Source organism: Dermacentor andersoni, chromosome 6 (genome assembly GCF_023375885.2).
Source record: "Dermacentor andersoni chromosome 6, qqDerAnde1_hic_scaffold, whole genome shotgun sequence".
Taxonomy (NCBI): domain Eukaryota; kingdom Metazoa; phylum Arthropoda; class Arachnida; order Ixodida; family Ixodidae; genus Dermacentor; species Dermacentor andersoni.
The window spans coordinates 65,473,053-65,495,463 of record NC_092819.1 but is presented as its reverse complement, the minus strand read 5'-3'; the positions used below and the strand labels follow the sequence as shown (position 1 = coordinate 65,495,463).

Sequence of the window (22,411 nt, the reverse complement as noted above, 5' to 3'; positions counted from 1 at the left end):
GAGCACGAACGGAGCGCGTCGTTCCGACTCAGATCGCTCTCGTCAAATCAGCGAATGGAATGCGTGCGCTCCCGCGGTGTCACTTAGTACAGGGAAATCAAGTGAGAGGGCGCTAGACTAGAGGTGGGTCGGGTAGGCCACATCACCATCAGCACCATCATCTGGATCATCCCGGCATTCCGTGCGTTTGTCTTTCTTCCGTGTCAGAAGAATCATCACTGGACTTGGGAACTTATGGCGTCTGAGTCGGAGCTACGTAGTTACGGTGGCTAGCCGTAACGTAGCGTCGATGCTTTCCATGCCATCCATAGCTGCCCGCCACCGGAAACAGGCGACCTTGACAGGAAACAGAGGCGGGTGAAGGAAATACGTGAACGCGGACTTCCGGTCAAATCTGCGGATTTTGGCGGAGCAAATATTTTTGCTCCGCCAAATATTTTTGACCCGGAATCGGTGGCTGGTCCCAATATGCGATTGGAACACATAACTTAGGCTCTCATTCTGCCACTGGAATAGGATCTCTCCATTCAGAGCAGATAAACTTGATCTGAATCTGCCATTGGAATTCAACATAGATCAGAGCAGACGGCGTAAAAATCTGTGACGTCATGGCCAGCTGGTACGGGAATTTCAAGGCGTCGCCGCCGCACGTTTTTCGGTTTTGTGTTTTCTGCTCACGGTGAGAGTGTTCTTTTGCTCTGGTATTGTTCAACGATGATTAATACAAATACAAATATTATTGTCATGTCCTTTTAACGCCTCTTTTAAAGCTATGTGCACCGCTTCACAAAGGTGCACCTGAAGCATTCTCTGCAATTGTGTTTGTACACGGGACCACAAGAGTGGTAGCACGTCTACAAGCTGTTTAAGGACGCTGATATATGTAGTAATGCAATTCAAGTTTTATTAATCATACTAGCGTGGCATTATTTGGGACGCATGTCTTATTTTACGTTGCACTGCGGAATTAGCACTGAAACTGCACCTGGTGGAACTAAGCCTTTTTTTTCTTTCGAAAATACAGAAAGGTGCCGACAAGCCCGGGAGGACGAGAAAGGCGTCCGAGCAAATTCAGCCGATCAAGCAGCCCAAAGAACGCGCCAATGTCGAGATTACTACTGGTAACACAAAAGAGGTGCGTCCCACGCAAAAAGCTTTCCTATAGCTTGAGTCATGAATGAACGGATTCTAGGTTTTTACATGCCAAAACCACAATTTGATTACGAGGCACACCGTAGTGAAGGACTCCGTATTAATTTTGACCACCAGGGGATCCTTAACGCGCTACCAACGCACGGGAGACGGGCGTTCTTGCATTTCGCCCCTGGCGGCCGCCGCAGCCGGGATTTCATCCCGCGACCTCGTGCTTAGCGGAGCAAAGCCATAGCCGCTAAGCCACCGCGGCGGGCACAGCTTGAGACAGCGCGATCAATTACTTCTGGGTACATCGCCTCAGGCAATGTTCATAGTTCACATTTTCGCTCGTTGGGGAATGAAAGCCTCACCGGCAGAGTCACTGTCGCGGTGAACACCGTTGATGAGCCGATGCAACGCTGCATATGCAGTCCTTCTCTGAAGCTCATGATGATGATGATGTTTATTTGAATCCCCTTTGAAAGGGGACGGCGACAAATCGTCGCGTACCCTGCTTGATTTAATCATGTTTTACTACACCTACCACCACGTGGCCTTGTAGCCTGTCTGATCTCGACATTAGCTTTCGTGTTTTAAACCTCCATCACTATATTGTACCGTCACCTACGCTTGCAATGATATCGCTTCTGTCAATGCGAGACAAACGGAGATCAAGCGGAGTCGCCGCCTGGCGGACACTGGCTGAACCACGCATAGTGCTGATGGCGGCTCGCGTCCTCTGCTAGCCGCGTGCTTGCCTGTGCGCGTACGGCGTGCATATCCCATAAGAGTGCTCATTCCATGGTTGTAGCGCAGTCGTAGATGCTATATAGGCCATAATTTTCAGCCCTTGTAGGTGGCAGCCATCTTATGCCGGGGAGTGCCTGAACAGGCGGAATTAACGGCCATGATAGCGTTCAGCCATTTCCTATCGCATGCTTGTCACGAGTTATCGCTCGCTATCAGCTGCCAAGTCATCAAACCCGCAGTGCCTACACAGGGCTTTGCCTTTAGATGGTGTTGTGACTTTGGGGTGGAGTACGACAGGCGGACTCTTTCCGCAGACGAAGAAGAAACGAAAAACTTCATACAATAATTACAGACATGTAGCTGTAAGAGCGCATCAGATCGACTGGGCGGCTGGAGGCGACTCTCTCTCTTAATAATGGGCCGGTTCTCGCTTAAATCCCTTTGGCGACTTCTCGTCGACAGGAACTATAACGACAGAAACTGTAACGACAGGAACTATCGCAGGATCATGGCTTAGAATAAACGCACGCGGCACAAATGCCGCATCATAAGCTCGCAGTAATATTTTCGGCATGATAGACAATCACAAACAGTTTGGGAATTCACTGTGACGAGGCGTTGACGCGCACAGCTGACGCGACTTGGCCCAGTTCGAAGCCCGGGCGGCCATTTTCTCCTACCGCAGGGTCACCGGCCGTCCGGCTCACGACGTCGGTCCAGAGTGCGCGCCCATTGGTGGATGCTCGTGTGCATCCGGATGGATCGATGGATGGATGTTATGAGCGTCCCCTTTGGAACGGGGTGGTGGGTTGCGCCACTAAGCTCTTGCTATTATACTGCCGAATGTCCTACCGAGGTTAAATAATAAAAAAAGAAAAAAAAAACACTATGAACAACCACACCCAAATTTTCTGATCCCCTATTGCGAACTGTGCTTTTGTACCAGAGCTTCCTTACTTTTTGGTCCTAGTTCATTAATCAGCCTAACGGGAACCTCGTCTAGCCCTGTGGCTGTGCACTTAGGAATTTTCTCTTCCGCTTTCTTCCAGTTGAACTTTGCCAGCACCAGCTCCTTTTCCACTTGGGTCTCTTTCATGCTCTTTTTTTCTTCAAATACAACCTCGCATTGCCTTGGAAAGATTCGGCTGTTACTATTCGGATGTAATTTATTGCTGCTTCTCCTTCCAGTCTGTTTTCGTCTTCGTCTAGGATATGTTGTTGTATTGTTGTTGACTTCCTGCCTAATAGTTTTATGTGGTTCCAAAATATTCTAGGTGCGGCCTTCTTTTTCTCACGTATTTCTCACAACCAACGTTCACTTTCACCTTTTAATTTCGCTTGCACCAGTATTTGAACCAGTGGCGTAGCCAGAAATTTTGTTCGGGGGGGGGCTCACGTTGTAGCTCGGCCTCCCACTTAAGAGGAAACATTAGGTCGGATGCTCCTGTCTAAATACATGTAGAAGGAGAATTCGTTTTTCTCGGCAACCACTGCACGAAATTTGACGAGGTTTGTTGGATTTAAAAGAAAAACTTAAATTCTAGTGAACGTTTGTTTCGAATTTTCGATTTAGGTCGTCAATATTTTATTGAAAGTGCCAAAAATCGAAATCTTTCAGAAAACGAGACAATTAAGTTTAGAACTCTGTAAATCAGCAATGAAATTTGATATCACAATTGTGTGAATCGCACATAATAGTACATCTACAGCGGACAATATTGATATGTTACACATGAGTCTCAAAAAATTAAGTATTATGGAAGTACGGCTTTTGCAGAACCCTTGTACATAACATTACTAATCCTCGTAAGATACAAATTGACATATCGAATTTGTGCGCTTTGAATGGTGTAATGGATGCCGTTTACAGAACCGCGCTATCTGTTCTTGATGCAGAGCTATTAATTTGTAAACTTCGTGCTTCTATGTTTTTCGAACTTTCAAATTTTTCAAAATACTTTAAACAAAGTTCAGGCCCTAAATTGAAATTCCGCTTCCAACAGACACTAGAAGTCTCTCAAATGCAACACATTTTGTTAAAAGCGATTCAGGAGTTATCACAGAAAAGCGTTTCTGCGTTTTACATGTATCTGAATAGGCCGCGTCGGAGTAGGGCCCGAGCTAAAGCTTCCTCTCAAACAATTTGCCTAGGGATCAAATACATGAATAATAACTGCATTGCAATTGCCAAAGATGCTGCAAACGAATTCTTGAACGCTAAGCACTGTCAATACAAGTAAAATATGTATTTTTTTCATAAAAGAATATATTCGTATGTGCCAAAAATTGTGCCCCACATAACTGATGTCAATGCTTTCATGTGTTTTGTCTATTTAATAAGGAAAGAAAATATCACACGAACTTTAGAACTACATCAGTTCGAAGCCAGCAAAGCAGTGCATTCCGCTGATATGAAAAATGTAAAGGCCATGAAATGAACAAGTTGAGAACAAATATATTAATGACACTTTGTCATACAAGATCCTTGTTTACATTCTTGTACATATGCAACGGCCAGTGAAAAATCTCAATGACTCTGTCATTTGTTCCAGCGTATTACGCAGCAGCAGCTGTCACCGGACGTGTATCGTAATTGCACCGAAATTATAGTCGCAACAGAGCACGTATAAAAAGCAGGAGTTCTGCAGAATATACGAGGGCGAGTCAAATGAAAGTGAGCCAATGCGAATATATGACAAACGGGGTACTATAATTAAAAGTAGCCCCCATGGGCATTTAGACATTTGTCCCATTGACTAACGAGTCGCGCAATTCCCGTCTCATAAAGCTCCTTAGGTTGCTCCTTCAAAACCTCTGCAACTGACTTTCACTTCATCGTCCGAGACGAATCTGGTTCCCTTGAGCTGTTTTTTCGTTTGCCCCAAAATGTGGAAGTTGCAAGGCAGCAGGTCTTAGCTGTGTGGCAGATGTTGCAGCGTTTCCCGCTTGAACTTTGCCACATTTGTATTAACCCCATCAGCGACGTGGGGACGGGCATTGTCATGGAACAAGATGACCTCATTCGTCAATTTTCCACGTAGCTTGTTCTTGATTGGGGCACACAGCCGATCCCGCGTTTCACAATATCGGAAACAATTGATAGTCCCTCAAGATTTAGCAAATTCTATGAGTAATGGCTCCCGACGATCGAAAAATAAGTCAACAACACCTTTCTGGCAGAAATAACGGCCTTTGCTTTCTTTGGGGGTGGTGAGTTCGAATGTTTCCATTGTCAGCTTTGCCGTCGTGTTTCAGACTCTTAGTAGTGGCATGATGGTTCGTCTCCGATCACAATTGCAGACAAGAAATCATCACCCTTATTGTGATAGCGGATCAGATGAGTAAAGGCAACGCCGATCTTCTCCGTATTCTGGCGGTAGTTCAAAATCTTGCGCATCCACTGCGCGCACAAGAGCTGATAACCGAGATGTTCATGAATTATGGCGCGAACCAAATCGTGACAGATATTCACACGCTTAGCCAGTTCATCGATGCTTATCCTCCGTTCTTGTCTCATCAGCTCATCAACCTTTGCAATTTTGTTAGGGGTGATTGCACGATGGCTTTGGCCCGGTCGGGGATCGTCTTTGCAACTTTCAGGTCCTTTTTTGAACCGTTTGTTCCAACGCTTCACAGTGGCCAATGAAATGCAATATCCCATGTACACGGCAGCCATACGGCGACTAATTTCTTTTTGAGAAACACCTTCAGCTGTCAAAAACCTCACGGCAGCACGCTGCTCAACTTCTGGAACGTCCATTACGGCACGCAACCATGTACAACCCAGTGTATGAGAGCATTAAAGAACATTTATCCTCACACCTGCGTGTCACTTTTTAAATGAGAGATCCCTGTGTGCTAGGCGCAGGCCTTGCAGATAATCAACAGAACCATAATTGCGCGCGGTGGGTAGGCTCACTTTCATTTGACTCGCCCTCGTACATTAGAAATGCGAAGATACAATGGAATATACAAATGGGAAGAAAGAGCTTGATAAAGGGCAAAAAAGTACCACTGGAAACAAAGTTCACTGCACGTATACACAACGCCTCGCAACAAAATATTTAAACATACGTATAAATAAGTCTCTAATAAATCTACGTATCTAAGAAAAAGTCACGGTATATAATGCGTCAAACTAGGCAAATAAACATGTTGCGCAATCATAGATTCACAGAATCCTAGATCCTGGCCCCATTCCATCCACTCCATCCGATGTATCGCGCGCGACGGAAGGCGGCGCGGTTGCTCCTCACTTTTCTCCCTTGCGCACACAAGACAGCCACGATCGTCGGCTCACCCATTCCCCCCCCCCACCCCCCGCACGCTTTCACTTGCACATACAGCATGCGGCGCGGGGTCACGATGTTATCGCACTTGGACTTTATGCGGAACATGAGGACGACGGCGACAGCAGGAATGCGCCTAGAGTGTCCATATAATTGCTATCGCAATAATATAGTAAGAGTATCCGGAAACTGAAGCGTCCAATGGCCCATTTCTTTCCGCAAAAGAAGTAACAAAATAGAACTTTCACGATGCGAGAATTCGCTGCACCGCAACAACGCTTTTTTCCTTTTGTGAGGCGGGGGCACCGTAATAAAAAAAAACGCAAAGTATGTTGGTCACAATCGAATGCTTACTTTGGGCAACTAATATGGCTATTAAAGGAATGTCAAAGAAAACACGAGACGCTTGGTCCACCAAGAACCATGCGCATACTGCTCGGTATCCTACACCGGCGAGACAAGACTTTCTGGAGAGGTTGCGCTCAAGCGAACGCGGTACAATCCGTCGAGCCCCCACAGTGATGGCGGCTAGCGACCATTGTTTATTTTTCTCGTCTGCTAGCCAGAAAGCATCCAAAACTCTGCCAGGCGAAAATGCACTCGGCCAGAGAAAACCGAACGCGCACCGAACTGCGCTGCTTGATGGGCGGGGCAACACGAGAAAAGCGCATGCGCTCTGGCTGGCTTTGGCAGCGCGCGGGTAGGGGAGCGAGAACAAAAAAATTGAAGAGGCTCAACGTGTCCTCTCGATTAAAAGCAAAAGTAGAAACAATAAATAAGAACGTAGTTACCTTTGCTGGCTTTAGTGTCTTCACTGGATGCTTTAGCGCAGGTGAAAAAAAAATGTTGATATTTTTTTATGTGACATGATGGCACGAATGAACCACCACAACGCTTCGTCTCATCAGGCCACGCTGCGGGCTTTGTCAACTTGTCTGATAGTGTGTTAATTTGGCTTGTCTCGTTGTATGGCCCGATGTACGACTTTGGAAAAGTCAATGCACCTTTGGCGTCAAATATTTATGGGAGCATTAAGCTTACAATGTTCCGCAATTGAAAATCTGAAGCGCACGTTTCGAAATGTCAATGCACCTTTCACATCAGACGTTTATGAGAACTTTATACCCATAAAGTTTCGGGATTGATATCCACGCGCTCCGTAAATTCCATGATAGAGTGTAGATTCCGCGGCCTCCGCGAGATGCCGCGGCGAGCCCGTTCACCATCAAAACGTCCTTGAAACTTTGTGCTCGGATGGGGCTACTTGCGTTATGTGACTCCCGGTGCATGGGCGTTGCCGCGAAATTCAGCCCGAGTTCGCAATTTTCGCGGTGAAATGGCTTTTCGAGCGTGAAAAAGACGCTCTAGACAAAATCCAGAATGATTTCCGGCGCCGGGGGTTGCTTTGGTAGGCGGTGCATGGACAGCACGAAAAAATTTCGGGGGGGGCTGAAGCCCCATAAGCCCCCCCCCTGGCTACGCCCCTGATTTGAACCATAGACTTTTTCTCCCGGTATATTTCCCGTTTACTGGTTACTTCATCCTGCGGCAACTGCGCCTTCTTTGCCTGCCTGTGCTCTCGAGATGCTTTCTGTTGTTCGGCGATCGCTTCTCGTATCTCCCTGTTCCACCAGCTTTTCGCAAACATGTTGTTTCTCTTTCCGTATTTCTGTCGTTATTACACTTAGAAGCTCACCATATTCCCACTCTTTATTTGGCCTTTTGCCAAGTTCTTCCTCGACTCTAGTGACTACATTTTCTATTTGTTCAGCGTTCAAATTTGAACTGGCCATTTTGCGCTCCTTGCTCTCTTTCCCAACTACATATACCATTTTCAAAATGAAGCGTTTATGTCACTCCCTATGCTGCTATGCCCTTTCTCATCAATGACCATTTCTCTCAACTTATGAATTCCTTCTGTCATCAGACAGTAATCAATGGTCGATTGCCGGTTTCCCACTTCCCACGTGATCTGCCCTTCACACTTAGGCCCTCTGGTCACGATAACGAGGTTATGTTGCTCACAAAGGTCTAGCATTGACTTCCCGTTATTGTCGGTATAGCCATCTAAATCCTGTATGTGGGCATTCATGTCACCTAATAGGACAATTTCAGTACCATTCCCGAAACCGTTAATATCAACGCTTATGCATTCCACTAACTCTTTATTCTTCTCTGTGCAATTATTTCCGCCTGGGAGGAGTAAAGGCCTCCTTTTTTCTAAAGTTGTGTCCGACTGTAGTTTGGCGACTGCTCGTCTACAGAAACCAGGCGGGGTGGGTGATGACGTCACTAGCGTCAAATTCTTGGTTCGTCATGGAAATGGCTGTGTGCTTTTTGAAGTCCCCTCCCGTGTCGAATTCTTGATTTGTCGCGGAGAAGTGGGAGCTCTTGTCGCCTCGATGGTAGGCACGTAGTATGGCAGCTCCCGCCGCCTCGATGATACGCACGTGGTATGGCACTACAATGGCGACTGGGGTCGGGATTAGGTGTGCTTGCTTTGAACACGGGAGCGAGAGTAACGAAAAATTCCGGTCTAGGGTGCGAATTTTTTGACGATGTACAGAAGTACTCGGTCTTGCGCTGTAGTAATTGTGCTGTAATAGTAGTGCCATATTTCCGTCTTACTTATCTTCTCCAAGGTCGCAGAACACCTAATCAACATGAAATTTTCAAATTTTCTTGTTAAGCACAATGTAATCACCGATAAACAGTGTGGATTTCAGAAAAGAAGAATAGCAGAAGATGTGCTTATGCACGCAGGAGACATCATGTATTGCAAAGAACTTAGATGAGCAGCTTTCCACTGTAGGTATATGTCCCGATTCAAAGAAAGCGTTTAATACTGTTAGCCACGATATTTTATTATGTTTAACAAAGATTTAGGGATAACTCAGCAACTTAAGGCGGTTACTTCACCAATCACTGCCACTATGCTGAGGTAAACAGGATTCATTCGTAAATAGGTGTGCATAAAGTAATGCTTGATTCTGTGACCCATCTTACTTTTGCTTAACGCAATTCACTTACATAACTAACGCGCAATCCATTTGTTATGCAGATGATACTAGTTTTTCGCAGAAGAAAACAGTAATACCTTGAAAGAGAATGCAAACACTGGCTCGCGCAGCTATATGTATGGATAAATGCAAACAAACTGCAATTGAACGTTTGTGAAACAAAATATCTTGTTCTTCTGGCCGATAGGAAAAAGGAATCCACGTCCTTCAAAGTACGATAGGAAGACATTGCTCCAAAGCACGCTTCAGCGCATAAGTTTATGTAGGAGCTAGATCTTATTAGAATCTTACCCCAGGGAATGCACGCGTGGTGGTCCTACGTCCATCCATCTCAATAGCATCAGGTCTCGAACAGATGTAAAGATTGCTGGCCCCTATGGCTGAATACTACGCTATGGTATTCCCTCCTAAAGTACCGTTTGTTGTATGGATGGGAATTATACGTCATAATGTAGCTTTCATATATTACATAAGCTGTAAAACCATGGAATTCAAAGTTTTATGGGCTACAACGAACTGGTCTCACTTTGCCTTATATTATTAGAGCTACAGCACTGCCCCTAATCTTTCATGTACAACTGTTCACCCGTGTACTGTACATTTCAAAGCGCGCCGTCGATCGCGTTAAATCATTCAACTGTTCATAAACAAGTTCGTTCTGTCTTTGAAGCATTTAACAATCAGTTTTTAAACTAAGACGTCTACAACCTTAGAACTTCACATTTTGTTTAATATTAATTAAATTGTGGGGTTTGTGGGGTCCTGGGGTCACAGGAGTACCGACCACCGCGGGTTCGAGCTTAGCGAGCCAAAGGGCCGCGTCAGCCGTCAGCCTCTAGCGCCGCTGCGCGCGAGCTCAGGCCACGAGGGGCTACCGAGCGACGCACGCAAGAACACAGTATTGCCCTAAACTGACGGAAACCGTTTATTGTCTCCAACGGCACCCAACACTGCACGAACGCCCGGTCCCGGGACGGCGGGGAACCAAAGGGGTCCCGCACCAAGGGCGAGAAATACAGTTAGGGGCGCCTGTAGCACGTCGCTGCGAGAGCACAGGCTCAAGCTGGGACGCGCCGCTAGGAAAAGTCCCGGCGGCTATGCTACTTGCTCTCGCTATAACCGATGGGTCAACTCGCGAGAGCTCGGGCAATCTCCTTCGGCTTGGGCCTCCGATGAGTGCGGCTCGGCGTGGTACGACCTCGCGCGAGCACTAGGCACCCGTTCTTCGGCTTAGCGTCGGGATAGGAACAACACGAGGTACGCGCTCCCCGCACGGGCAAAGGCACCGTGCGTGAGCTCAGTCCTAGTCACAAAGGTGTCGGCGGACGAGAGGAAGCATGTACGTACCGGGCGCAGTCCCAAGGAGCAAGAGACTCGCTACCGTCACGGCAGTAGCCACCAGGGGCCGCTCCGTGACGTCACTAGCTCCGCCCTCACCGCGAACCACCGCAAGTGGAGCGCCACCGCCAAAACTGGTTCGGAGCAAGGACGACGTGGCAAAAAGGATTGCAGACATGGGTGAAATGCGCCCGCGCAATGGCGCGTCGAATTCCCCAAATCCCCACATCCTCCTCTCCTTAATTGCCCCCCTACCAGTCTGGCGAAGAAGCTGGTAGGGGCTAATGCACCAAAGACAACTGAGCCTTTCATGCACTAGCTAATTGCTACCTCAGCCCAGCAAGCACTATGCGTACAAAAAAAAAAAACATACATACAATGATAATGGAAAAATAATAAATAAAAGATCATACACTCTAAAATACAAGAAAATGACGCCGCGAAGGGGGGAAGAAATATTAACAAAAGAGTTTGCTGCTAGCGCGGGGCAATGTCCAGGGGTGCGAAGAGAACGCGGCGCGTATAGTTCTGTGGCTAGGGTGGTGGCCGAAGTCGCGGGAGCTGCGAGCGTAGGCTTGATTGCAGGCCACGTTAACGCAGGAACGGGCTCACCGTTGTTCCGTCGAAGTTGCCCCCGAGCCCGATGAGTACCGCTTTCGTGGTGGTGGTGGTCCCGAACTCCAGGTGGACGGGGCAGGACACTGCCAGGTAAGCTGGCCACGCCGCCGTATGCAGGATGGATGAGCAGCCACAGCGACGGTTGCAGGGCGTTCGGACGGCGTCGGCGACTGCAGAGAGCCGAGCTCCTGGCGTGATGTCATAGGGTCCCGTCCACCATCGGTATCCGCGGCGATCCGATGGAGTTGGTGCGGCAACGAGCAACGGCCTCCACGCACGCACGCACGCACACACACACGCACGCGCACGCTCTCCTCGTGGTACCGCGCATCACTCCTCAACGTCCGCTATGCCGCCCGTTGTTCACAACACGCCGCGCCGATCCAGGGTCGAAGCTTCCCTCTCCCCCGCACCAACGAGGCAACGTGACCATTGTCACCCCCCCCGCGCTGCACGACACGCCAATTACACACGACACGACACGACATGACCCCCTTCTTGGCAAAAGAAAAGGTAAAAAAAAAGCGAAAACGAGAAGAGAGAAAAAAAAAACAAGAAAACAAGTTATAAGTTACAAAAAAAAAAATGAACTATACAACTGTACACTTAAAACATTAACACAATAATTACACTCAGCATGCGTACCCAAAAATAAAAATAAAAATGCACACTGCTACAACACACTGCTAACAAGACTAGAGCTGGGCAGGGGCCAGCTTCTTTTCGCGCACTGACCGCAAAGAAGCTAGCCCGCTGAGGCTAAGCAATATTACTGAGGGCCTTCGGTGGCGGAAAGAGTCCGCCGTCAGGCGCGATATCACACAGGTGACCGTTTCCTCAGGTTGTACCGGTGCGTGGTCCGAATGCGGTCCTTCGCGCCGGGTGTGCCCTGTTGCTTGCGCGTGGTGCCACTGGGCACCGGCGCGAGCTCGTCGGACCGCGACGCAAAGGCTTTCAGGTCGGCGATATGGGCACGGCTGAGTTTTCCCGAAGGGGAATCCTTCAGCAAGTACCCGAGCGGAGACCAAACTTTCTCTACTCGGTACGGACCAAGCCACTTAGGAGCGAGCGAGGCTGAGCACCCCTTGCTCGCGTCGCTAAGAGCGTGGTTGCGCTTCAGGACTAAATCACCTACCTTAAATGAAAGATGGCGATGCTTCCGGTCGTACTGAGCCTTCTGCTGGGCCCTGGCCGAAGTCAAACTCTGCCTTGCTCTACAGAGAGCCCGACAAAGCCTGTCCCGAAGTGCTGAAGCGTACGCAGAACAGTCTGCCGGCGCCTCCTCATCCCCGAGCTGACATTGAATGACACTGGTCACCGGATTTGCCAGCTCCCTTCCAAAATTGAGCAAAGCGGGAGAGAAACCAGTCGAGCGATTCTCGGCGGTTCGGATTGCGAACGCGAGCTCACTCAAGTGGTCTGCCCAATCCTTTTGACTCACGCCAAAGGCCGCCAACATTGGTTTGAGGGTTCTATTGACCCTCTCCGTCAAATTGGACTGGGGATGGTAGGGCGACGTGGTGCAGTGATTAATTCCCAGGGAACGGCACGTAGCACCAAACACCCGAGCCGTGAAATAGGACGCGTTGTCCGTAATTAGTCTTTTCGGAAAGCCGAACCGACAAAAAACTTCCTGTAGCCTCTCCAGCACCGCTCGCGCGGTCATTTTTCGAAGCGGAAACAACTCCACCCACTTCGAAAAATGATCGACGACTACCATCAGGTGTGTGAACCCCTGCTTACTCCTGGGGAAAGGCCCCATAAGATCGCAGGTGGCCACTTGCCACGGACGCTCACTGTCAATTGGTTTCATCAACCCGGGCGGCTTGCCACCCCTTGATTTCACCGTTTGACAGACATGGCAGGAACGGCAATAGCGAAAAATGTCACGCTTTATGCCAGGCCAGGTCACAGTTTGGCTTAGTTTCGCAAAAACTTTGGAGCCACTCAAATGACCGGCCAAGGGTTCGTCATGAGATGATCGCAACAGTGCGCTTCTCAGACTCTTGGGGATAACCACCTTAAACGGGTCCACAGCCTCGTCATCGGTGGCTATGTATTTCAGCAGGAGCCCATCGTGATCCAGCAAATATGAATCCGCGGGAGACCCAGCGACACACGCTGGTTCCGGTCCCCCTGCGCCCGCCGCACTACCAGCAGCGTCTCGGCGCTCCGTCTCCCTGAGACCGTCGCTCACTCCGCGACAAAACGGATCAATTTGCTGGGCCTTCAGTAGCTCTTGCCTGCTGAATGCGATTCCAATTCTCCCAAAGGGGAGTCTGGTCTCGTCCCCACTCAGGACTGCAGCCAACGGCGTTGTAGGTTCGCTTTCGAGAAGCTCCCCCGCTCGCTCGTTTTGCGGCGCGCTGCTTGCCTGGAGAGCGGAATGAGAGGTTTGCCCGCTTGCGGACTCACCTCTCTCTGTGCTCGTTTCGCCCCCGACGCTTGCTGGCGCAAAGGCACCGGCAGTGGCTGTAACACCTGGAGGAATGCTCTTGGTGGACAATGGGGCACGGGATAGCGCGTCAGCTACCACGTTCGTGCTCCCCTTTCGATACTGCACTGAAAAGTCATAATACTGTATCAGGAGAGCCCAACGCGCCAGCCGGCCCGCAGGCTCACGGAGCCGCATCAGCCAACTGAGCGCACTGTGGTCCGTCTGCACTACGAATTTCGTCCCATCAAGGTAAACATCGAACTTACGTAGTGCAAACGCGATAGCGAGGCACTCCTTCTCGGTCACGGAATAATTCCTCTCTGCCGGAATCAAGGAGCGGCTGGCAAAGGCCAACGGCTGCAACACACCATCGTATTCCTGTAGGAGGACTGCTCCTAAACCCAGATCGCTCGCGTCGGTCTGGACAACGAACGGTCTGGTCAGGTCGGGGAGTCTGAGCTGCGCTGTCTCCGCAATGGCGCTAGACAGTTGGCGAAAGGCCTGCTGCTGCTCAGGTCCCCACTGCCACGCGGCCGACTTACCCAAGAGCTTGCTCAAGGGTGCCTGCACTCGGGCACAGGACGGAATGAATGACCGGTAAAAGTTGGTCATTCCCAAAAAGCGGCGAAGGCCACGTACGTCCTTGGGCGCGGGGAAATGAGGATTGCCCGAAGTTTCTCCCGGTCCGGCTCAATGGAGCCTCCGCCCAGCGTAAACCCCAGTAACTGAACTCGGGTTTGCGCTAGTTGGGCTTTCGCAGGATTCAAAGTCATCCCGGTGGCCCCCACCCTCTCGAGCACATCGGCAACATGGGTCAAGTGTTCTTCGAAGGTTCGTGAATAAATCACGATGTCGTCGAGGTAGCACATGCAGTATGACCACTTTGCTTCCCCGAGGACGCGGTCCATGAGTCTCTGAAAGGTCGCAGGACCGTTGCATAGACCAAAGGGCATACGAGTAAACTCAAATAACCCTCTGTGGGACGTGAACGCGGTTTTGCACCTGTTACGCTGATCCATCCGGACCTGTAGGTAACCTTTGGAGGCATCCAGCGTAGTAAAGTACCTCGCACTGCCCAAGGTTCCTACGATGGAGTTAATCGTGGGGAGCGGATAGGCATCCTTACGAATCACTCCGTTCAGACGGCCGTAGTCTACGCACAGGCGATGACTGCCATCTTTCTTAGGCACCAACACAATTGGAGACGCCCAGGCGCTGTACGAGCGGCGGATAATGTCGGCCGATAGCATCTCGTCCAGCAAGCCATCGATCACCTGCCTCTTGGCCAGGCTGACGGGCCGGGGGTTACACTTCAAAGGAAGCGCGTCTCCAGTTTCGATCGCGTGGCTCGCCAAATCGGTACAGCCAGGTTGATCGGTGAAGAGCTCTTCGTGCTGGCATAACAGTGCCGACAAGCGAGCCTTCTGTGTATCATCCAAATGAACCGCACAGGCGGCCAGAGGATGTGGTGCCTCTTCGTGCCGTGTCGCTCGATCCCTATGGGGACTGAGTCGACAAGCGCAAAGCGCAGGGGCCTGCCCCCGAATTCTGCGCGCGACGCGGTTCGTGCCGTGCCTCTCGTTCCCAAAGGGGAGTCTTAGCAGGCGAGCGCACAGCTCGAGGGCTTGCCCCCGAACTTGGCGCGCGGCACGTTTCCGACGCCCCATCTGCACAGGCAAGATCGGACGCCGGCGGGCTGATGAGCAACGTGAACGGTCCGTCGCGATAGCCGCCATTCGCAATGTCCACAACGATTCCTGTTTTAAGGAGAAAGTCCCTTCCGAGGATCACAGGAACACTGAGCCCGGGGAGATGAACGAAACGCGTGCGTCTCATTCGCTCTCCCCACCTGACAGTCAGCCTTGCGGCGCCCGCCGAATGGGCCACGCCTTTCGCAAGATTGAATGTCGTTCGGCAATCCCGCAAGCGCTCTGAGTGCTTCTGCAAGTGGGATAAAGGTACGGACACACTGGCGGCAAGACACGCGCGGCACGCCGCCGATGGCAAGAACGCCGCGCGGCAGAGAGGCCACATCAGTCGTGCGCGCGGCGGCCGCCGCGGAGTCACGTGACAGCGCTGATCTCGCCTTGTCTCGAACTGCGCGAGCATAGGCGCGATATCACGGTTGTCGCGCGCTTTTTCCTTGCTCGGTTAGCAGATACCGCGCTGATCGCGTTGATTCCTGCAATGGCAGATGCAGACGACGATGTTCTGACGACGATGAGCGTTTTGGTCATTGTGTGTTCTCTGCTGTTGCGACGGCGGCGCGCGCAAAAGGCGCGCAGACGAAGCACTAGCGCTGTTTGTCGCGGCTAGCTCGGAGCGCTCGGTCGTCGATCGTGGTTCCGCCGCCGCCGCTGGAAGTTAACTTCGGCAGTAGCCAAGAGGTGGCGCTTAGGAGAAAGCCCGGACGTCTCTCATTGGTTCGCGGCACGCGGCAAGCCGCCGAAAATGGCTCCTCGACCCATCCTCTGCGCGGCAGACCAAACCGGTTCCGCGGCAGGTTTTGCGGCACGCGGCGCGCCGCCGGCGGCGTGCCGCGCGCGTTTTGACGCCAGTGTGTCCGTACCTTAACACCTTTTCGCCGAACAACGAAGCGCTTGCGCCTGTGTCCAGCAGCGCAGGAAATTCGCGGCCGACAATGGGCACCGGAATAAAGGGCGCGTGCGCCCCAGCAACACAACCTGCTCGGTACGCCGAGGGGACAAGCAAGGTTTCGGTCACCCGTGCCTTCACGAGCGACCCGCGCTCCCGTTTCCAGACCTCACAGGAGGCCTGGGCGCGGTGCAGTCCCTTGCTATATGCCCTCGTTGTTGGCAGCGAAAACAGCGCACTCCGCCGCGGTACCTTTCCCGAGGCGGAGCGGCCTCAGCTCCCTGCCGGGGTCGACTCGCTGCTTGACCAAAGGGCCTGTTGTCACGAGCGTCCGCCTCTGCCATGCGTTGGGTCGAAGTGCGTCCCTGCGCATGCATTTCGGGCGGTGGTGCAGCACAGGCTGCCCGCCTCCCGTACGTGTAGGGATCTAGAGTGCGCGCGCTCAGCTCCCATGCACACCCGCTTGTAGCCGCAAAGGCAGCTTGGCCGGGTTGTTGCCGTTGGGGGAGGGGCACAGGCCCTCCCCACGCGCAGCGTGGCTCAAGGGCCTCGCTGGCGGGCGGCGGTGGGCGATAGGCTCGCGCGGCGAGAATGTCGCCTTGAATACGCTTTGCCTCGGCGGCCAATTCTTCTAAATCTCGGAAGCGGCCGCCGCGCAGGTACGCCGAAAAGGTCGGGTGTGCCTGCCTGATCAACCGCTCGACGCGTTCCTCAGTCGAAGCTTTGGGCTCGGCGACTAAGAACAGGTCTTGCATCGCGCGTACGTACTTCTGAAGCGACTCGTCAGGAGCTTGTGTACGTAGCTCAAGCTCTCGCCGCATCCTACTCTAGTAGTCAGCGGGTAGGAATTCGCGCAGGAATGCCACGCGGAACTCCTCGAGGGTTGTTGCACGGTATCCGGAAAGCCGGTACCACCTAGCCGCCGTGTCAGTAAGTGCTACGGGAACGACGCGTTCTAACACCCCCTGATCCTCCAAACGATTTGCCATTTGGTAGCGTACGTACCAGGGAGTCACAATAATCCCTGGCACTGAGCAGGTCACCGTATCCGCTGTAAGTCGGGACTGCCAACCGTACAGCGGGGTGCGCGCATTTCGGAACAGCCGAAAGCGCCTTAACTGCCCCCGAGAGTGACTGAATCATTTCAGCGGCGTTTTGCAACAGCGTCTGTGCGCCTGCTCCAAAGGGAAACGTTGGCGCGTTAGTGGCGTGGTCGAGCAAGGGTGAACAGTCGTCCAGCTCTATTAGTGGCGCGGTTTCCACAGGGATACCGGCCGCGGCGCCGCCAGCCCCAGAGCAAAACAGGCTCCTAGCGGGGTGCGCCTGCTGTCGTTCACAGCCGCCACTTGAGGCAGCTATACGTGAATGGCTTAGGCCGCTTGCAGCCAGCGTTGACAAAACAGGTGCGCGCTCGAAGGTTGCGCCACTGGGCACTACCGAATGCACTCCAAAGGAAGACGAGTGAGCGAAATTCGTGGCTGCAGCATTCGTGGCTACCACGGCCCCCTACAGGGGGCCGTGGCAGGCCACTGGTTTTGGCTGCTCATTTGAGGAGCAGCCAGCGGGCAAACGTCGGAGAGGGCTAAGGCCCCGTTTCCGTGCTGCGCTCCGTAAACTCCACAGGGAGCCGATCGAGAGCGCTGCGACATCGCACTGCCTTGCATTCCGAAGGGAATCGTGGCAGACGAATGTGCTGGTGTGCACTGTTCGGGGAGGGCTCTGGCCCCGTTCCCAAACAACGCTACTGCTCCAATGGGAGCTGGTACGTAGCGCCTCGTGTTGTCGTCCCCACAGGGGGCTGCGACAGGTGAGGGTGCATAAGTTCGCTGCTCAAGGGGAGCACTGGCCCCGTTATCGAGCAACGCGGCGTCTGCTCGCGGTAACAAAGGGCAAAGTCACCTAACAAATGACAAAGGTCACTAGGCCTCGCAGACATAACGCGGCGAGTACAATATGCAAAGGCGTACTGACTCGGCTAAGCACAGACAAAAGCTTAATGAGCCTTTGAATCCGCGTTGGGCGCCAGTGTGGGGTCCTTGGGTCTCACAGGAGTAACGACCACCGCGGGTTCGAGCTTAGCGAGCCACAGGGCCGCGTCAGCCGTCAGCCTGTAGCGCCGCTGCGCGCGAGCTCAGGCCACGAGGGGCTACCGAGCGACGCACGCAAGAACACAGTATTGCCCTAAATTGACGGAAACCGTTTATTGTCTCCAACGGCACCCAACACTGACGTAGTAGTTCTGCGGAAACCCGCAAGGTGGAGAGAAGTAATGAATAAAGGGAAAATCAGACATCCACCCGTTCGTAGCAATTGCTACGAACGGGTGGATGTCTGATTTTCCCTTTATTCGGCACCCAACACTGCACGAACGCCCGGTCCCGGGACGGCGGGGAACCAAAGGGGTCCCGCACCAAGGGCGAAAAATAGTTAGGGGCGCCTGTAGCACGTCGCTGCGAGAGCACAGGCTCAAGCTGGGACGCGCCGCTAGGAAAAGTCCCGGCGGCTATGCTACTTGCTCTCGCGATAACCGATGGGCCAACTCGCGAGAGCTCGGGCAATCTCCTTCGGCTTGGGCCTCCGATGAGTGCGGCTCGGCGTGGTACGACCTCGCGCGAGCACTAGGCACGCGTTCTTCGGCTTAGCGTCGGGATAGGAACAACACGAGGTACGCGCTCCCCGCACGGGCAAAGGCACCGTGCGTGAGCTCAGTCCTAGTCACAAAGGTGTCGGCGGACGAGAGGAAGCATGTACGTACCGGGCGCAGTCCCAAGGAGCAAGAGAGTCGCTACCGTCACGGCAGTAGCCACCAGGGGCCGCTCCGTGACGTCACAGTGAACAGACAGTGGAGATACAGGGCCAAGAAATACCTCGGGTAACAGAATATAAATACCTTGGTATATGGATAAACGAAGGCAACGGATATATGGAAATACAGGAAAAAACCATAACAGTCAAGGGGAAGAGAAATGCAGCCATATTGAAACACAGAGCGCTATGGGGATACAATAGGTACGAGGTCCTCCGAGGTATGTGGAAAGGGGTAATGGTTCCAGGACTTACTTTTGGAAATGCGGTTGTTTGCTTTAAATCAGGGGTACAATCAGGACTCGACGGGAACCAAAGGTCAGTGGGTCGCCTCGCATTGGGCGCTCACGGGAAGACTACAAATGAAGCTGTGCAAGGGGATATGGGCTGGACTAGTTTTGAAGTGAGGGAAGCTCGCAGTAAAATTGAGTATGAAGAACGGCTGAGGAATATGGAGGAAAGTTAATGGGCTGGGAGAGTGTTCAGGTATCTGTACAGGCAAAACATTAATTCACAGTGGAGGAAAAGAACTAGGAAGCTTACCAGCAAGTATGCGGCCTGTGGGGTGGGCAACACAGCAACAAAGAAGGTCAAGCGGAAAGTCAGAGAGGCTGAATTAATCTCATGGGTGGCGGCAATGGAAAAGAAACCTGCCATGAGTAACTACTTAAGGGGAAAAAACGAAATTAGGAAAGAAACCATTTATGATAACTCAAAGGGAAGCTCATTACTTTTCGAAGCGAGATCGGGATGCCTTAGAACACGCACCTATAAAGCGAGATATAAGAAGGAAGAAGAAACATGTGCTTGCTGCGGTAAAGCTAGGGAAACGACGGAGCATATTTTATTAGAATGTGAAGACGTCTATCCAGCGGTCGATTTAGGCACCACTGGCCTCCTTGAAGCCCTTGGGTTCAGCGGGAGCAGTGGTAAAGCAAACAGGTCCGCAATAGACATCAGTAAGAGGCGATTGGAGGATTGGTGGAAGAAAAGTAGGGAAACGACAAAAGACGGAGACGTACAAAAGCACAGTTCGCAATAGGGTATCAGAAAATTTGGACGTGGTAGTTCATAGTGTTTTTTTTTTTTTTCATTGGTGAACCTAGGTAGGATATTAGGCAGCATAGTAGCAAGAGCTTGGTGGCGCAAGCCACCGCCCCGTTCCAAAGGGGACGCTCATAACATCCATCCATCCATCCAGCTCCGCCCTCACCGCGAACCACCGCAAGTGGAGCGCCACCGCCAAAACTGGTTCGGAGCAAGGACGACGTGGCAAAAAGGATTGCAGACATGGGTGAAATGCGCCCGCGCAATGGCGCGTCGAATTCCCCAAATCCCCACAGGTTTTACGTGCTAAAATCAGGGCTTCCTTAACGTGCACCCAAACCTAAGTACACAAGTGTTTTCTCATTTCGCCCCCATCAATATGCGGCCGCTGTGGCCGGGATTCGATCCCCCCGGCCTCGTGCTTAGTAGCCCAGCACAACAGCCACTAAGCAGTTACGGCGGGTGATATTTTGTTTCTCCTCGTATTAGATCGCCGTGCGGATCTCAGCTGACACAGTATATGCCATCGAAGCGCTTCTGAATAGGTCACCGTCAATTTTCACCTAGCCCATGATGTGAAGTCTGCTCAAGTGTTTTAAGAAAAGTTCGAAAATGTACTTGCTGTTACGTATGCAAACTTAAACATGCTTTCTGTTGTTGCCCGTTATTATTTTCACATTTCTTATCGCAGCCTCTGCCTCTGCATATATTCATACATCTTAGCAAAAACGTGCGGTTATCTATTATAGCTACGCCATTGCAATGCATATCACTGCTAATGGATGCCAGTTTGACTGTTATTTAATGCTTTCACATTTGTTGCCACAATCTTGGCATTTGCAGATTTTGCAAATGCATTGCAGTATTTGCAGATTAGCAAAAACGTGTTGTTTCCTTGTATATAGCTAAGCCATTGCAGTGTATGTCACTGCTGGCGTACGTTACTATGACTGTTTCTTACGCTGTACGACATGAATGTCGACAGATGGCCGGGAGCACGCCAGGCAGATATGCGGCCTTTAGCCGGCACAGCGAGTCACGAGTGTAGTTCTTTAGTGACTTCTTTCGCGATGTCTTAATCATTCGATAACCTCTGTGATACCACGAAACATGAACGAGATGGTGTGGAGCTCACTCGTTTCGGTGTGGCACTCGTATCGTATCACGGTATACACTTGATCTTGGGTGTATATCCGCGTGACTGGGGCTTACTGGTTACGCGACCAGCCTTGTCTGCGCTTGAGCTGCGCTTTTTATGTGGTTCTGATCCAACTAAGGCTAAGGGGGGAAACAATTTTCCTCCCATATGAATTGCGAGACTTGAAGAACGTATATGACATGGGAGTTGCTAGGCGGAGGACGTGAATCGCCGGTGGCTATTGTCATCGTTCTTTATGTCAATGCTTGTTTGAAGGAAGGTAGCGGCAATTATTTACTTCAAAAAAAGAGATCAGCATAACTTTAGCCCTTAAAGCGTAGCCGTGTACTGTACATTTCAAAGCGCGCCGTCGATCGCATTATAGCATTCAGGTTAACACATGCTATGACAAGGGGTTGCCAACGGCGCTACGCCTCGGTACACCGCGCGACGCGGTTGGCGCACGCGTGCACCACATACCGCGGCATGGTTCAACTTAGCAGAAACAATGAACAAGAACCACGTGCACACTTGGAAAGCAGTTATTACACTTGCGACTAACACCTGAAGCAGGACAGCTAGCTATACATAGCGAGGGTTCCCTCGAAGAGAATAATACGCTAGATAGAGAGGGGCTTCCAGTTTATCAGCTGGAGTACGGGTGGCCGTGAAGTCTACCATGACTTCAATGAGGTTGATAGGCCGGTTGGCCTTAGGGGCCCACGGTAAAACCACAAATTAGGCAGTGCAAGGAGGCATGGGTTTGGGTCTATTTTGAAGTCGTAGCAAAAATTAGTTTCGAAGAAAGGCTGCACCTCAAAAGCTTGGACACAGAATGGAGGAAGCGGTCAAGAAAGTTGGCAACGAAGTACAGGGTAATGGAAAGCGTAATTAGACAACGAGGAGTCATCGGAAAGAAAGTAAGAGAGAGAGAGACAGCGAACTGGATGCAAATAATGGAAACAAAGAAGACCATGGAGATAAACAAGAATGAGAAAAAAGAAATTAGGAGGTAACATCTGTACGATAATACGAATGACAGTGTCTTGCTATTTGAGGCTCGAGCTGGTTGCCTAAGGACAAAAACACACCGAAGCAAACATTCGCAGCACGATGAGTCATGCGTATACTGCAGCAAAAATCCCGAGACCACTGAACAAATCCTAATGGAGTGTGAAATGAGACCCGTAGGTAGCGTACACCTTCCAGAAGCGCGCGGTTTTAAAGCGGACTGAGGCAT

The 22,411-nt window shown here is 51.3% G+C and overlaps 1 long non-coding RNA gene across 1 annotated transcript in view; it reads left to right on the top strand.

The window, feature by feature from the left end:
• The window catches only part of LOC140218749 (uncharacterized), a 32,961-nt gene that overhangs the window by 4,770 nt on the left and 5,780 nt on the right, over positions 1-22,411 (top strand). The window contains exon 2 of the long non-coding RNA XR_011894921.1: positions 1,025-1,135. This is a non-coding gene — a long non-coding RNA (uncharacterized lncRNA). The remainder of the gene's footprint in view (positions 1-1,024; positions 1,136-22,411) is intronic.